Source organism: Lucilia sericata, unplaced genomic scaffold (assembly GCF_015586225.1).
Source record: "Lucilia sericata isolate MDLA Ls3-8-SP2 unplaced genomic scaffold, ASM1558622v1 Contig000021F_arrow, whole genome shotgun sequence".
Classification (NCBI taxonomy): Eukaryota; Metazoa; Arthropoda; class Insecta; order Diptera; family Calliphoridae; genus Lucilia; species Lucilia sericata.
This window is the reverse complement of record NW_023994059.1, coordinates 1,193,213-1,212,227: the sequence shown is the minus strand read 5'-3', so window position 1 is coordinate 1,212,227 and position 19,015 is coordinate 1,193,213. Positions and strand designations below refer to the sequence as shown.

The window sequence follows — 19,015 nt, the reverse complement described above, 5'->3', positions numbered from 1 at the left end:
TAACTTGTTTGTCTATTTCGTTGCCAGCAACTATTGTCACTGTTGCACTGCTTACACAGTTTCTTGCTGTTTGTAATGTTTTGTGTTGCAGCATGTGAAAGAGACATGTTTGCACGCCAACTGGATGAATGTTAAACATGAACACACTAAAGAATCTCTGGCAGTGCAACAATAACTATAAAACAAAAACAGCAATCACAAGCACAAACAGTGACTAAATTAATTCACCAGCATTCACGTTAATTTGGTGTTAACAAGTGGCAACATTATCAACAAATGATTCCAGGTCTCCAAACGATCCACAAACAAATAATACTCGTTCATACTCTTACTGCGTGTGTGTGCGTGCAATGCATCTAAGGAATTATCAATGAATTCCTCTGTTAAGGCACAACATACACTTTTACCAAAAATGGTCAAATGGCGCTTCGAAAGCATTCAAGTTGATCATATAAATTAGAGTGGTTTCTTGCTTTTTACAGTAAGCTTACGTACTGCAGCTGGACCAAAAAAGAAACCTAATTGCTAAGAAATACTCATTAGGAATTAGAAAATTATATACAATTTATTTGAAATGTTGTAAAAATCACAATCATCTTGTTGATGATGACGAAGGCTGATGATGATTTTTATCTGCCACAAAAATGAAATCAAGATTTTTTTTCGTAGGTTTTCTTACACAATATTTTTATATATTTTTTTCAGTTTTTGTATGTTTGTCTGAATTCTGTAGGTTTTTTCATATAAAGAATTTGATTTTTATAGGAGTAACTTTTTTTATCCAACATCTTCAGCTGTGCTGAGTTTTTTTGTGTTTTTTTTTTCTTTTTGCTCCTTCTTAGCGTTGACAACGCCATCAAAACGTTTGACGTGGTTTTTGATTGACAACGAAACTCATACATAATTCATGTCATTAAATCATGTTACATTTATTCTTCTTGTTCTTATTCTTCCCTCTATAGCTTTGTTGCCTTTGCACAGTGGGGTAAAAAGGTATAGAAAATATTTAAATAATTTTGTAAATTGATTCACTTGTGGTATCACAGTGTTGCCAATATTTTCCCCCAGACTATAGACTGTACACTAGACTGTAGACTAGACTGTACACTAGACTGTAGACTAGACTATAGACTAGACTATAGACTAGACTATAGACTAGACTAAAGACTAGTCTAAAGACTAGACTATAGACTAGACTAGACTAGACTATAGACTAGACTATAGACTAGACTAGACTATAGACTAGACTATAGACTAGACTATAGACTAGACTATAGACTAGACTATAGACTAGACTATAGACTAGACTATAGACTAGACTATAGACTAGACTATAGACTAGACTATAGACTAGACTATAGACTAGACTATAGACTAGACTATAGACTAGACTATAGACTAGACTATAGACTAGACTATAGACTAGACTATAGACTAGACTATAGACTAGACTATAGACTAGACTATAGACTAGACTATAGACTAGACTATAGACTAGACTATAGACTAGACTATAGACTAGACTATAGACTAGACTATAGACTAGACTATAGACTAGACTATAGACTAGACTATAGACTAGACTAGACTAGACTATAGACTAGACTATAGACTAGACTATAGACTAGACTATAGACTAGACTATAGACTAGACTATAGACTAGACTATAGACTAGACTATAGACTAGACTATAGACTAGACTATAGACTAGACTATAGACTAGACTATAGACTAGACTACTATAGACTAGACTATAGACTAGACTATAGACTAGACTATAGACTAGACTATAGACTAGACTATAGACTAGACTATAGACTAGACTATAGACTAGACTATAGACTAGACTATAGACTAGACTATAGACTAGACCATAGACTAGACTATAGACTAGACTATAGACTAGACTATAGACTAGACTATAGATTAGACTATAGACAAGACTATAGACTAGACTATAGACTAGACTATAGACTAGACTATAGACTAGACTATAGATTAGACTATAGACTAGACTATAGACTAGACTATAGACTAGACTGTAGACTAGACTATAGACTAGACTATAGACTAGACTATAGACTAGACTATAGACTAGACTATAGACTAGAATATAGACTAGACTATAGACTAGACTATAGACTAGACTATAGACTAGACTATAGACTAGACTATAGACTAGACTATAGACTAGACTATAGACTAAACTAAAGATTATACCATAGACTAGATTATAGACTAGACTATACGCTAGATTAGATTTGATGGAAAAAACGTCAAATTGGCAACACCGTCACCAAATCATCGTGTTAGAGGCAAACTTTGGCCGAATCTAACTCGAGTCGATACAGAACAAAGTTTCAAATGCAGATTGTAAATAGTTGTTTAATATTCCAGTTTTAAACTTGTATAACAATTCGATATAATTTAAGGTTCCAAAATCATTTAGAAAAGCCATCACTTCCAACCCAATGTGCTGCTGCACCTCTACTTGAAGCTGGGCTGTAGTATGTTGTAGCTTTCATCTTGTGTCTGGCGTTTCTGTAAGAGTATTTGTATTCGCTTTTTTATTCCTACAAAATCATCATCTCTCTTATATGGCATGGGTTTGGTCTTGCATTACCTTAAAAAGTTTTGTTTCCAGAACTTTTTTTTTCCTCCACTGCTTCTACTTTATCTTCTGTTTGGTTTGGTTGCTTTTTTATCCTTCTCATAACTTAGTCATAAGTTTAAATTTTGTTTATTCAGTTTTGTTTGTGCTTTTTTTAAAATTTTTCCTCAATTCAACAATACACATATATTTGTTGTATTATTTTTATGTTGTGTTGTAATTTATGTATGTATTTTATTTCTGGTATGTGATAAACTTCCTGTGACGTCCTTCATGTAAGATAGAAATAACGCACTCAGATACACAGATACTTGTAGTTTTTATAAAAAAATATTAAGTTTTATATAGTAGGTTCTTCAACGTGTAAAAACCTACAATGTAACTTTAATATACACACAGTACGAGAACTCACTCACCTTAAGTATCTAGTATGTATTATTATTGTTGTCTAGTATTTTTGTATTCTAACTCCACATTGTCTGCCACAAATAAGGTAACATCAACATTATCATATCACACACTTATACGCATGTATTCACATTTATTTAGTATGTATTAAGCTTGCAACATTTTGCTTAATGAGACTCCAACAATTCATTGATTCATTCATTCTTTTCTAAAGTGATTATGTGAATTTTAATTTATTTTATGTTTTTTTTTTTACAAAGAGATATCTTAGGATATCTCTAAAGTTGGAAAGAAAAAGAAAAACTTTCCCATCACATGTTTATGATGATAGATCTGTAGTAGTAGTTTATAGTTTTTACCCTTTATTAGAGTTACCTATTGGTACCTTTTAAGTTCTAAGAAAATATTTATGCGATATAAGAAAAACCTGTATTAATTATTTGGAAAATGAAGATATGTAATTGAAAACTTGTTGTAAGTATCATTGGGTATTATGGTTTAAAGATAGGGTCAGGATATTTTCACACGGAAAATAGATTTTCTCTTTGTTAAGCGATTAATAAACTAAATAGTACAGCGAATAGAAAAATTGGATAATATTAATCTATAAACTTTAAAGTGAAATTGACATCAATATAAACTTAAACTTTAAAAAACCGAAAAAAATTCTTTTGAATTACAATTGTATGTTAAACACAATTTAAAAGATTAATTTTATAAAATTTAAATTTATTTAATTTTTCCCGACTCTATTATTAATTTAGCAATAACAAAACAACAACGCCAAACGAAACAAAATAATATGCAAAGCAATGAAACCAACACACATCAAAAAACATACGCTTGTTTCCAATAAGCAACGTTGTTGTTGCCTTTTTGTCGAAGCATTCAAAAAATTTACTTTTTTGATGAAATTTTCAGAGGTTGGCTCGGATTTTTGCGCATATCTCCGTTTTTTATGGACAGATATTGCTGATTTTAAATAGGAAACTTCTCGAAAGCATGTCTGACAGAGGCACTTAAAATATAACAAAAACCGATGAAGGAGGTTCCTAATGAAAAAAGGCATATCAGGTGGTTCAACTCCAGAAAAGCCTAACCCTCCGAAACGGGTAGCGAGTTCCACCGCAACTGGCGCGCATGAAGTGAAACCTGCGAATGCAACCGCAAACAAGCCACATTCGCACTCTCAACCATCACACATATATGTTGCAGAAGTCATCCGACTTGGAATCATTCCACCTAAATTCCCTACGGAAATGTGATCTGACATAAAGCTAAAGATGATTCAGACAGCAGTCCTGAACAAAATTGTAGAGCTAAGGAAAGGCTCTATAAAACCACAATTTGCAGGCTGCTCATTTAAGCCCAGCTGGTTGGTATTCAACTGTTAGCGCACGGACTCAGCCAAGTGGATTAGAGAACAAGTCCCGTTGCTGAAGCCTTGGACTGGAGCCATACTTTCAAGTCCTGCCTGAAGAAGAAGTTTCTAGGGCGGAAAAGTCCGAAACGGAAACAAAGTCTTTCATATAGGCTATGGTTATGGAACAGTTCACATTAAGCCCACACATCGCATATCCAAAAAGGTGAAAAGATATTTGAGTCTTCAGAAAATTGATTTCAACAGACAGACAGACGGACAGAGATACAGACGGAGATGGTTTAATCGACTCCGCCTTCTACAAGGATCCAGAATATATATACTTTATAGGGTAGGATAATTATATTGTTGAAATTACTAACGGAATGTCAAACTTATATATCCTTCTCACGAAGGTGAAGGGTATAAAAATTGGAATTTAAACCTAGATGGACATTTTCGCAAGGAATATTGAATACTCCAATCGCTTCACTTTTTTGAAACAGTATTTACGATGTGTGAAACAAACTATCAAATTACGAAAACATAAAAATGGTTTATATACAAATATAACAATTTTAGCAAATAATATTTTATCCTTACAAAAGGCTCATTAAAAATAATATTCTATTTTATTAAGGGATGTTAATGTCCACACTTTAATGTCACGCACTTTTACTCAAATGACTGTAAATGTGATTTTAAAAGAAAATAAACTCATTTTATTATTTTCTTTTTTTTAAGAAGATGAACAGGAAAAATTTGCATACTACTTAAACTTAACTCGCTAAACAAACTGCGAAATTGTATTCTATGTATTGCAAGCATTAAAGATCAAGCCTTGCAAGAGGATAAAATAAAGGTAAGATAAATTTACTAAAACAAAATAACAGTATAGCCAACGAAAAAAAATCATGTTATTTTAAGGATAATACAAGTACAAGGGGACGTTATCCTACTCAGCATGAGGATATGCAGGAAAAAATAAAAACAACAAGTTGCAGAGAAGAAAACCCCATGGATATTCCTCTTTTGTAGAATTTTTCATTTAAATAATTTTTTATATTGAAAGTAAGGAAACCTTCTGTTAGACAAGATGTTATTTAGACCAACAGCCGTTATTTTACCCACGACATATAGTGAAACATTCTAACATTCATGTCTTAAGACTTTGCATGAAAGCTTAAAGGAAAACAACGGAAAGGGAAATAGAAAAAAAGTCAATTATAGTTAAATATTTAAGGAACAGTCAGCCAGCCAACAACAAAATACCAATAGCAATACAGCCCAAACAATATTGATGTTATTCCCATATTGTAATAAAAAACGAAACTGAATTAAATGATTGATTTGTTACAAGAAAAAAAATTCGAAAAATAAAACAAGGGAAAGAAGTAAAGACAGCACGAAGAAAAACAAATAAATGCAAATGTAAATATAAATTTCTTAGACTTATAGAAAATACTTAGAGATTAAATAAATTAAACTTGCACTGAATTTGAAGATAAACAATAATTGAACTTGTATAAATATTGCAAAGAAAAAATTTACATATTTTTCTTATTTTCTTTAGAGCTCTTGATTTAAACTAAAAAAAATCCTTAAATTAAATTTAATTTTAATATAAAAAATCTGCTGCTATTTCAATATTTTCTTTTTATACGATGGTATAGCATTAATATAGAAATTATTATTACACTTAAACAACATTAATTAAAAACTTTTTGTCAGACGCTCTTTACCCCAAAAAACTTGTTATGATGAAGTAACACCTTTTTTTTCCTACCCCCAGAGTAAAGGACCTGCTTTTTGCCATCACTAGTAGGAAAATTTATTAAAAAAAAGAAGTTGAAGATGCCTTTAAAAAAATTATGCAAATTTTATGGTACAGTGTGAAAAATCCTTTCGACAGCTTGTTATAAAAAAATAAAAGTTAAAATAAATAGAAAATCAACCTAAATGAAAGACCAGGACAATAATAATTATTAACATCTCCTTTGGTTTATAATGTATCAACACCACCACCCAAGTTTCATCTACCGCGGACAATTGTCGCCAAATTAAGGAGAAAAAAAAGAAAATACTAAAGAAAATTATTATTTTTAAGTGGAGCAAAAAAAAATCTTCATAAAAAAATTATTAAAATATAAAACAATATTCTTTTTTGGTCAGTCGTGAACAAAAAAAAAAATTAAAAATAAAATCTATTAAGATTTCCAATGTTTTGTTGTTTTTTATACCCAGTATCAAAAAAGATAAGGGGTATATTGTTTTTGTTATTCCTTTTGTAACACATTGATCCGTCTGTCTGTTGAAAACACGATAGAGCCCGAACGAAAAGAGCTAGAGGGTTCAAATTTTACACAAAATAGACTAGGCTATAGACTAGACTATAGACTAGACTATAGACTAGACTATAGACTAGACTATAGACTAGACTATAGACTAGACTATAGACTAGACTATAGACTAGACTATAGACTAGACTATAGACTAGACTATAGACTAGACTATAGACTAGACTATAGACTAGACTATAGACTAGACTATAGACTAGACTATAGACTAGACTATAGACTAGACTATAGACTAGACTATAGACTAGACTATAGACTACTAGACTAGACTATAGACTAGACTATAGACTAGACTATAGACTAGACTATAGACTAGACTATAGACTAGACTATAGACTAGACTATAGACTAGACTATAGACTAGACTATAGACTAGACTATAGACTAGACTATAGACTAGACTATAGACTAGACTATAGACTAGACTATAGACTAGACTATAGACTAGACTATAGACTAGACTATAGACTAGACTATAGACTAGACTATAGACTAGACTATAGACTAGACTATAGACTAGACTATAGACTAGACTATAGACTAGACTATAGACTAGACTATAGACTAGACTATAGACTAGACTATAGACTAGACTATAGACTAGACTATAGACTAGACTATAGACTAGACTATAGACTAGACTATAGACTAGACTATAGACTAGACTATAGACTAGACTATAGACTAGACTATAGACTAGACTATAGACTAGACTATAGACTAGACTATAGACTAGACTATAGACTAGACTATAGACTAGACTATAGACTAGACTATAGACTAGACTATAGACTAGACTATAGACTAGACTATAGACTAGACTATAGACTAGACTATAGACTAGACTATAGACTAGACTATAGACTAGACTATAGACTAGACTATAGACTAGACTATAGACTAGACTATAGACTAGACTATAGACTAGACTATAGACTAGACTAGACTAGACTATAGACTAGCTATAGACTAGACTATAGACTAGACTATAGACTAGACTATAGACTAGACTATAGACTAGACTATAGACTAGACTATAGACTAGACTATAGACTAGACTATAGACTAGACTATAGACTAGACTATAGACTAGACTATAGACTAGACTATAGACTAGACTATAGACTAGACTATAGACTAGACTATAGACTAGACTATAGACTAGACTATAGACTAGACTATAGACTAGACTATAGACTAGACTATAGACTAGACTATAGACTAGACTATAGACTAGACTATAGACTAGACTATAGACTAGACTATAGACTAGACTATAGACTAGACTATAGACTAGACTATAGACTAGACTATAGACTAGACTATAGACTAGACTATAGACTAGACTATAGACTAGACTATAGACTAGACTATAGACTAGACTATAGACTAGACTATAGACTAGACTATAGACTAGACTATAGACTAGACTATAGACTAGACTATAGACTAGACTATAGACTAGACTATAGACTAGACTATAGACTAGACTATAGACTAGACTATAGACTAGACTATAGACCTAGACTATAGACTAGACTATAGACTAGACTATAGACTAGACTATAGACTAGACTATAGACTAGACTATAGACTAGACTATAGACTAGACTATAGACTAGACTATAGACTAGACTATAGACTAGACTATAGACTAGACTATAGACTAGACTATAGACTAGAACTATAGACTAGACTATAGACTAGACTATAGACTAGACTATAGACTAGACTATAGACTAGACTATAGACTAGACTATAGACTAGACTATAGACTAGACTATAGACTAGACTATAGACTAGACTATAGACTAGACTATAGACTAGACTATAGACTACTAGAGACTACTATAGACTAGACTATAGACTAGACTATAGACTAGACTATAGACTAGACTATAGACTAGACTATAGACTAGACTATAGACTAGACTATAGACTAGACCTATAGACTAGACTATAGACTAGACTATAGACTAGACTTAGACTAGACTATAGACTAGACTATAGACTAGACTAGACTAATAGACTAGACTATAGACTAGACTATAGACTAGACTATAGACTAGACTATAGACTAGACTATAGACTAGACTATAGACTAGACTATAGACTAGACTAGACTAGACTAGACTAGACTATAGACTAGACTATAGACTAGACTATAGACTAGACTATAGACTAGACTATAGACTAGACTATAGACTAGACTATAGACTAGACTATAGACTAGACTATAGACTAGACTATAGACTAGACTATAGACTAGACTATAGACTAGACTATAGACTAGACTATAGACTAGACTATAGACTAGACTATAGACTAGACTATAGACTAGACTATAGACTAGACTATAGACTAGACTATAGACTAGACTATAGACTAGACTATAGACTAGACTATAGACTAGACTATAGACTAGACTATAGACTAGACTAATAGACTATACTACTATAGACTAGACTAGACTAGACTATAGACTAGACTATAGACTAGACTATAGACTAGACTATAGACTAGACTATAGACTAGACTATAGACTAGACTATAGACTAGACTATAGACTAGACTATAGACTAGACTATAGACTAGACTATAGACTAGACTATAGACTAGACTAGACTATAGACTAGACTATAGACTAGACTATAGACTAGACTATAGACTAGACTATAGACTAGACTACAGACTATACAAATGAATGTAATCATTTAAAAAAAAGAGGGAAGTGTAGCGTGTCCTTAAGTGGAAGAAGAATAGAAGATTATTTTTCAAAAATACACATTTTGCATAATTATATTCATGGAAAACTTATTATTTTTTGTATTTTCGTTAAATTATTCTCTTAAATGTACAAAGAAAGTAAAGTATAAAAAATATGAAGCCAGTCAAGTGGACACATATTGTAGAGTATTCAAGTTAAATGTTTAAAGCGAAATTAAAAATTATGTTCTTTAAGAATTCTTTCATACAAATAAAATTTAAAAACTTTTAATTTAAAAACAATCACATCGAATAATTTCTTTTATTTTCTTAATCTAACAACCATCAAATTGATCAAATTCCATATTTTACTGTCTATAGAAACTTGCATGAGAAATTAACTAGTAATTGGTTCACTAATCTAGTTTTGAATAGCGAGAGTTTTGTACATATATCATCTAGTTAATTTGTTTAATATTAACAAGAACAATTGACAGTTATATTGTCTTAATATGTATGTTGTAAGTCTGAAATATGTTAAATCAATAAAAACATAATTTCTTTTTCCCAAGCGTGTTTTTAACACTCATACTCCCGTCTACTCTTCCTTATTGAATGTTCAACAATCTGTTTTTAAGCCAACAACGAAACTACATGCAAAATTGATTCGTTTTTTTTCCACAGCTCCAGCCAAGCAAACAACAATCCCACCAAAACCAGTACAACAAGCACCAAAAACACAATACATGGGAATTAACCAAAAAAATTAAAATGAGAAAAAAGGATTCACAATCAAACTGTAAAACAATTTTTCACTTCACAGCATTTATTGTGTCGATGATGACGGAAAGACACAAACACACGCGTCTCAACCAGAAAAAAAAAAACGAAAAATATTCAAATTGCTTTTTTCCAACGAAGGGAAACATGAAAAATCAAAATTTTTGTAGAAAATAAAAGAATTAAATTTTACTTGAGCAGAAAAGGGTTGAACTTGTCAAACACTTGTAGGACAAAATATTTTATATTTTTTCGAAGGATATTTATGTTAAATTGAGATTTTATATGTGTGCATAAAGGTTTGCTAGTATTTAAGTGGGTGAGTGAGTGAGTGTGTATGTGTTTTTGCAACAACTGCCATAACATGTGGAGTTGATTACGAAACGTTTAAACAAATTAACACGGAGCTTTAAGCTCAGGGACCCATTAATGTTATTTACATATGAACTGATTTATAGAAACTCATATATGAGGACATATAGTGTGGCATGATGTTTGTATGTTGAGATTGAGTATTTATGTTAAAAAAGGTAATTTCATATTTGTTTTATGAAAATAAACTCCTTTACACAAACTGCCAATATTATGTTTGACTTTTGAGAATTAGAGGTATCCAAAAAATATCGCTGTCTTTTACTGAACTACTTGGAATAAATATATTTTTATTTCAAAAACACTTATGAAGCATGACATAATTATTTTAAATTTTCACCAATTAGTATTATTTAACAAAATCCACTCTTGCATTGTCAATAAATCATTATTTAGCATCCATTATATTTTTAAATAATCAAAAAAATTTTTATAAAAAATAAATCAATTAAACTCAAATGTTATCATTATTTGTTCTATAAATCGTCTAAATATACAAACACAAACGTAACGCTGGTACATTTGATAAGTGGGCGTGTCATTATTTGCTTTTATACATTCAATTTTGGCCCATTCTCATGCCTTTTGATTTGATATTGTCCATTAATGTCTCAGTACATTCGTTCATCCATTTGTTGTTGCTGTTGGAAGACACGTGACTTGTGCACCCTGTGCGTTAGTTTTGTCGCGCGCGTATTTTTAAATCAAATTCTAACACAAACATACATACGTACAATGAAAATGTAGAATGTTTTTGTTTTTAGTTGTTGTTTGGTGGTAAACAAAATATAAACGCGTGTTGTCAATAAGTCCTCAATCACTTCCGCTTCAGTTCAGCTCCGTGATTTAGCACAAATAAAATTTTGATTGCCCCCGCAGTCTGGATGACATGTAATTATGTAAACCCCAAATGATGTTAAAGCTGATGTGGATGATGAGGTGATATTGCAGAAGAGTTTTTTCTTTTGTTTTTATTCTCTGATGGTAAAGAAGTGATAAAAATTGAATTTTAAGAGTTCCCAAAAGGCTTTATTAATAAGAAATTTCCTTGTTATAAGTTTTCATTTAAGCAAGGCCGTGATGGTATGATGTAATATTTCGATGTTTAATATTATATAAAACTCATTAGTACTCCTTGAAGACCTAATAGTCCTTTCGTATAGATTCTCATTCAATCCAAAATGAGATTTCTTTATAGTATTTCCCATTACAAATAACAAAAATGTTATTAAAAAAGTCTATATCGTAATGTTTAAGCTCTAAAATCCCGCCAAAATACAATGATATTTATTTTTTTACAAAACCGGAAATGATAAAATCTTATAGGTTTTTTAAAGCTTAGACACACACATGCTTAAATCATTTACTACATTTCTCTTATACAAAAAACTAGTTTTCTTGACCATTCATAATTATGCTCTATATTCCATTACTTTATATCCCCCCTCTCCCCAAACCGAGCCAAACCAACAACAACATAATACTTTAAGTTTGGTTAGCCATTTAGTTTGTTTATTACTTGCTGTTGTTGTTGTTGCTCTTAATGTTACTGTAATAATATATCGCCAAATAATAAAGTGACAAACGTTACAAATCAAAACACTCGACACACGCCACTACACAGGGTGTCCTTTAAACGGCCAGAATGAGCAGCAAGGAGAACACAACAGCAAATCGTATTTCATAAATAATGATGACAACTTAAACAACAACGAACAATGAAAATGATACGAATGATGATACAGCACAAGAATGCACAGGAAACGAAGAATAATATTCACTTCTAAGGAAGGGAAGTGGAGAACAGTGGCAGGGTTGTTAATAAGCAATGTTTTTTATTATGAAAATGATGTGCGTAAAAATGCAAGTATGTCTGTATGAATGTGTGTGTGATAGTAAAATGGTATGTGTTTTATATGAATTTTGAGTTTTTGTGAATTATTATTTACTTTCTGCAATTTTTTTTTTGCTTTTGTCAGCCGAAACGGAATTGGTAGTTTTTTTGTCACCAACTTTTGCAACATTTATTACTAGGGACGTGTGCCAGTACAGTATCTTTTATTTTGTATAATCACTTTCTTTTAGCTAGAATACTGGAGGTCAAAGTTCAAAATCTTATGTAGCAGTTCTTTTATAGATATGATGTGAAAATTTAGGATCAATAAAATGAAGAATATTATCAATTTGGAGAAGTTGTTGTTTAGAAATGGTTTAGGATATTATTATTTCTATAGATCCCCTATAATAGAAATATTGGTAATACCTTGTTAATAACCTCAAAGTACACCGAACAGTTCACACTTTTCTATCCGTTACACAATGCAAGAAGAATCTGTCAAAGCTGCGTCGCCTGTCTGACATTACACTTGTTTGGTTCTCGACGCATAGGGACTATTATGGAAATGAACGGGCAGATGAGCTTGTCAGGACGAGATCTGCTCTTGATATCTCCAACCCCGTTTCAGTAGCGACTCAGATTCTTACATCAGAAGACTGAAAATAGATGAAATAAGCTAGGCACATGTAAGTTAATAGGATACTGGGTGCTTGACAGATATGCAAGTCAGCTTGGGCTCCCCTTTAATGAGTACTTTCGCTGTCGCAAAGACAGGGAAAAGGAAGAAACGGTCTTCCATCTTCTCTGTGAATGTCCTACTCTAGTCGCTAAGATAAACTGCTTTCTTGGCAGTTACTTCATATCCAACATTGATGAGATACCTGAGTCTAAGCCTCTTTGGAGTCTCTTCGATACTACGTGACTGTTCAATAATTTTAATATTGATAATAATAATTTTAATTGATTTAGTTATGTTCGTACTTCTATCTGCCTGTCCACCTACGGATCAAACTACACTACTACAAACAAAATCTATTGAAAGTGGTTGAAATCGGACCATTATAACCATAACTATGTATGAAATTTCAGTAAAAAATCGGACGTGCCTGATCGCATACCAAACACAGAATATGTCGGAAACTTTGAAACGCTGATCCCAGATAGAATGTCTTGATCAAGCGGAAAACTAGAGTAGGAATCCGTTGTTATACGGATGGCTCTGAATTGGGGGATAAATTGGGCCTGGGGTTCTATATTTAAGACCCAGAAACAGAAATATACTACCGTTTACCTAATCATAACACAAGCTTCCAGGCAGAAGTCCGAGCAATAACGGAATGTGTAAATTAGATTAGAATAAATATGGCGCCCACTGCCCTTATTATATTCACCGACATCCAGAAGGCAATTAGGGCGATATCAGGTGATAGAATTAAATCTAACACCGTATTGGATTGTAAGAAAGCTTTAACTGAATACTCTCCCAGAGGTAAGATTTACATCATATGGGTACCAGGGCACTCGGGAGTAGTCGGCAACGAAAGGGCGAATGTAATAGCTTTAAAGGGAAGAGAGCTCGAGGTAGTTAACCTGACGAACGCAAAACCATTCGACGCAACAAAAGCTGAATTAAAAGTATGGGTGAGAGAATCCCATAAGGCCTCTTGGAATAATGAAACGGTAAGTAGAACCACAGATCCTATGGGGTGACCATGATGAGAACAAGACGAGAAATCTCCTCAAAATGTGCAAGTCTGAAGTTAGTATGATGGTACGTATTCTTAGTGGACACACAGGATTACGAGCACATTTATACAAAATTGGCCGTGCGGATTCAAAAGAATGTAGAGCATGTGTAGAGGACAGTGAAACTCTGGAGCACATTCTTTGGCACTGTCAAGCATTCGTCGAAGTTAGATCCAAGTATCTTGAAAGCGATGTTATTCCGGAAATAACATTCCTGACTAAAACTGATTGGAAAATTCTCAGGAATTACGTCCAGGAAACTGAGTTTCTGAACATTGAAAAATAATATACTCAGTGAACAATTTTTTTTTTTCATGAAAAGGAAAACAACAGGCCCGATAGTGGCCTAGATGTATTTCTTCGGATTTGATGTACTATACATCCTCTTATCAACCTAACCTAACCTAACCTACTAAAATTGTAGATGTTTTTTAAATATCAATTTTCTTTTTATCGGACGTACAATTCAAACATACTTTCACAAATAAGTTACAATGTTGTTAAAACAGTTTTCTAATCATATATCCAGCTGTGATAAAACAGTAGAGTTAAAAATGTTGTTAAAACCGTTTTAAAGGCGATAAGACAGTATTTCTTCAGTTTATACAGTACATCCATGCATTACTAAATATGGGTTAAACATATAAAACAGTATTTTAATCTGTTTGTGATAACACAGTTTTATGTAGATAAAACAGTACCCAGTAGATAAGACAGTTATCACTCAATGATGGTGGATGTTTGAAAATTTTCTGGTGTTTTACATTACTAAGTAAACATGCATTCAAGGCTGCCAGATTTTGTATATTAAACCAAAACTTTGGAAACCAAGTAATTTTGAAACAAAGATAAGATAAAAAATCATTAAAATTTGTTCAAATTTTAAATAAAATTTAAATAACTTTTAATTTATTTAAATTGTTAGTCGATTGCAACATTTTATAACTACATGTTAAATCCGTGCTTGAAATCAATTTTTTATGGTTAATATGTGCAAATAATGTTCTAGCTTTATAACGGTTATTTTTAAATACAAATGTAACATAAATTAGTGAAGACAATGACAATATTCCTTTATTTTCCTTAGACCAAGTTATTTTAACAATACAACAACTTCAAAGCTTTCCCTACCCACTCACTATCTATCACTGTTATACATTAAAAGCTTAAAGTACTAAAAGCTTTTTCCACACTATTTTGCTAAAGTAAATAGAGAACGTAAGAAAATTTGCTGAATTTAACTAATTTTGTGTGTATGTAGCTTTGTGTGTGTAAGTATTTTTCTTCTCTCATTAATGATACTAAAAAGTAAAATAGTCTTTGCTGCGCTGACGTTAAAAAGACGAGACGTTTATAAAAAAAGCAATTTATTTTTTTGTAAAAATTTATTTTATAATTATTTTTTTATTATTTAAAATAAATAAATAAATACAAAACAAAATAACTCAATAAAAACAATAAATTAAACGTAAACAAAATTATTTCCAAAGAAAGCAATTCAAATTAAACAAATAACAAGAAACGAAAAGTATTCAAAGTGTTTTCTGCTAAAGTATTCCAAACAAAAAAGTTCCTGTATAACACGAAAAAATACAAAAAACAACAACCGACCAATTTGCAGAAAAAAAAAAGAAAAGAAAATAATAAATGAAAAGAAAATTATATACAACCACCGTGAAATGAAAAATATGAAATAAGTGAGTTTTGTGGAAATCGAAAATTTATTTTTCAAATCAGAAATTTTCCAAAATGCCATAAATCTTGAGGAAATAAATAAAATTTTGTTGTTTTTGGTGATCACATTAAATATTAGTGGAAGAAAATTAAATAACAACAACAAAAGAAAACAAATTTAATAATAAAATAAAAACAACAACAACAAAAAGTAATACACGGTTGCCAAGCATCATCATCATGTTCTTAATCATGCACATAAAAAAGCGGCATTTAAGGGGTCCCACCATACACAACAAAAACACACACAACCTCAGACAAACGGACGGACACATTTGTTGTATTTCTATCACAACAAACTATTTTTTATTTAAGTTTTTTCTTTTCCAATAATTTCCTACATTCCCCCCACTCCCTCTTAATTTTATATTAAAAAAAACAAACAATCTCTAAGAGCCATAGAATTTGTTTGCAACATAAAAAATTCTTTAACATAAGAATAACCAACTAAAAAAATACACATTGTATAAAAATAGAAAAATCAATTCCATGATGATAATATGGGCAAGGAACTACTAACCATTCATGTGAAAAATTTCAAAAAAAAAAAAGAGTGCCACACAAAAAATGAGAACAGCGAAAAGGGAGAGTGAGTGTGTGTCTTTAAAATGAGTGAATAACGGAAAAGTTGTGTGATTAAAAGAGAAATTGCAAAAGAGCGAGAGAAGAAATTAGTAATGTTTGTATGTGTTTAGTAATATTACTAAAAAGCTTTTAGAAAACTTAGTACTAAAATAAGTAAATAACGGTATGTTTTCATTTAGGTTGTTGTGAAAGTAATTCAGCTTTTTTATAGATTGTTTTTCAGTGAGCAACTAGGGGTGAAGTATTTTGGTACAATTCTCTGTCATATTGTAATTAGTACCAGAAAAGTTTACTTCAGTAATCCATCGAATTATTGAAACATTATCACGTTCAATATTGTTATCTGTGACTTTCATCAGGTAATTTTGTTATTAAAGTTCTCGTTACGACTTAACTTCAAACTATTTTCTTTGGGTTACATTAAATCACTGGTCTCTCGGTTTTTTTGATGGGACCAGCATCCAGGTCATGTTCCCAACTTATGATGTGCATTGTGTTGCAATTAGAAAAAAAGTTTGTTGGACTGACGATGAAAGGAGTAGTATTCGTAGACATTTGATTTAAGTCTTCTCATATCGAAAGTGTTCTACAGGAAGTTTGCTCCACGTACGGTGTGACTGAAGAATACATTCGCACTCCACTGTAGTACTTGACAACTTTAAAATAGATCTCGAAGCTTCGGCCTATATACATACATATGTATGTACACATGAGAATTGTAGTTGATCGGATGGATGCTTCAACATTATCTGCCATGCGTTTACATATGTATTGAGTCTTGGGAGAGTTAAAATCGTATCTATTAATACGACTCCATTCAGAGATTTTAATCAAGTTGTGTTTAAGCGATCCGTATTGGACTAATCTCCAAAGGGCTTGGCATATAATTAAATGAATAGAAATGGCTGCTTTGCGTTACCCCTCGTTATAATTTCTATAGAGAAATAACTAATAATATCGAAAGAAATTTTTACCGACACCAATTGTAATTAGTGTTAATATGTCATACTCTATCAATCCCTTTGGAAATATCTAGAACCAACACTTTCCTTTTACCAAAATGTTGCATGAAAAGACACGATAGGTCTCCCATAGAGTGATCTTTATGAAAGCCATACACAGAGGGAAAAATATACACGCCTGGTACCAAATTGACATCAAATTTTTCAATAACATCTGTTTGGCAAAATTTATGAGCATCGGCCCTTAATCGAATCAATCATTAATCTAAAGGATCGATCCATAATGATAAGATTCGACATTGCATAACATACATAACACTCTTATATGATAATTTTTTTTTTTTTTTCAAAATATTTTCCAAAAAGTACCGTTTCCCAAAAGTCTTGGTACATTTTCCTATTACTTCTCTGCATCACTGATAAGAACGAAAATCAAAGAGAGATATACAATAAAAGCTAAAAAGAAATAGAGAGAGATAAACTTAATGTAAAATACATAAATTTTGTATGATTTTCTTAGGGGAGCTTCCTGTTATTTTTGTTTAGGTGTTTTTTTCCTACTTGTAGTTTCGTTTAGTTTTCCCCAAGATGCTTGCGGAAAATGTGGAAAAACAACGACAGTTTTCCCAATAATAATTGCGTGTTTATGTGCGTGTTGTGTTGTGTCATATCACAAAAATCATAAAAAATGGGGTGTTCCTTTTTCAAACAACAATAACAACACTCAAAAATAAAATAATCCAAAAAAGAAAAACAACAGCAACAAAAACCAAAAAAAAAAAAAATAGTATAAGCTAAATGGAACAACACACTACACCAAATTTGTTCAAAATAAAGTGCTAAAATACGACAACAACAAAAGAAAATATATAATAAATAAAATGAAAAATAAAAATAAAATAAAAACCCTTAATCAAACATTAACAAGTTAACGATTAACAAAAGCAAAAAACCCCCAAATGAAATTATATTTGTTTATATCACATCAAGGACTACTTTTTGAAAACAAAGAGGCGTTAACCCTACGAAAATATTATTAAGGCCTACAGACAAAATGCCGACAAATGTGACCTCATAAATTAATGGCCAAATAATGGTAAAAACAAAAAAAAAGTACAATTTAGACTGCAACATATTTAGTGGAAAAAAAAAACAATTATTAGATTTCAAACAACAACTCATTACCTTGTTGGTTGGGCCAACAGGAGCAGAACAGAAATAAAATCTTGGCAACACATAAACGAAGACAAATCACATTTTCATTTACACTTGCATTTGCCGCAGTCACAGCCAACGCCACTGCCAGCATATCGCATTCCCATAAAATGGGCGAAGTCAGTCAGTTAGTTAAAGTGTCTGTGGTGGCCTACTGACTAATTTAGAGACAACATCTGTCTCCACATACTCCTTCTAGTTTGCTTTTTGGCTTCTTCCTGTTCAACAACCGAACGACCAAGAGACAGACAGACAGACAGACGATACCACAAATCTCCCCCCTCCACCTGCTGCTTTTAGTTTTGTTCTTTATTTTCATTCTTCTTTCACTTATTTTTCGG

At 31.7% G+C, this 19,015-nt stretch overlaps 1 protein-coding gene across 8 annotated transcripts in view; it reads left to right on the top strand.

Annotated features, from left to right (window-relative positions):
• Positions 1–19,015, top strand: part of LOC119608152 (AP2-associated protein kinase 1) — a 186,671-nt gene that overhangs the window by 159,021 nt on the left and 8,635 nt on the right. For 5 of the 8 annotated variants that reach the window (XM_037962497.1, XM_037962488.1, XM_037962481.1 and 2 more), the window contains exon 1: positions 15,570–15,875. The exons of 1 other annotated variant lie outside the window; for it this stretch is intronic. The gene's annotated coding sequence lies outside the window, so the exon portion shown is untranslated. 2 more of the 8 variants (XM_037962474.1, XM_037962458.1) reach the window with 2 other exon arrangements.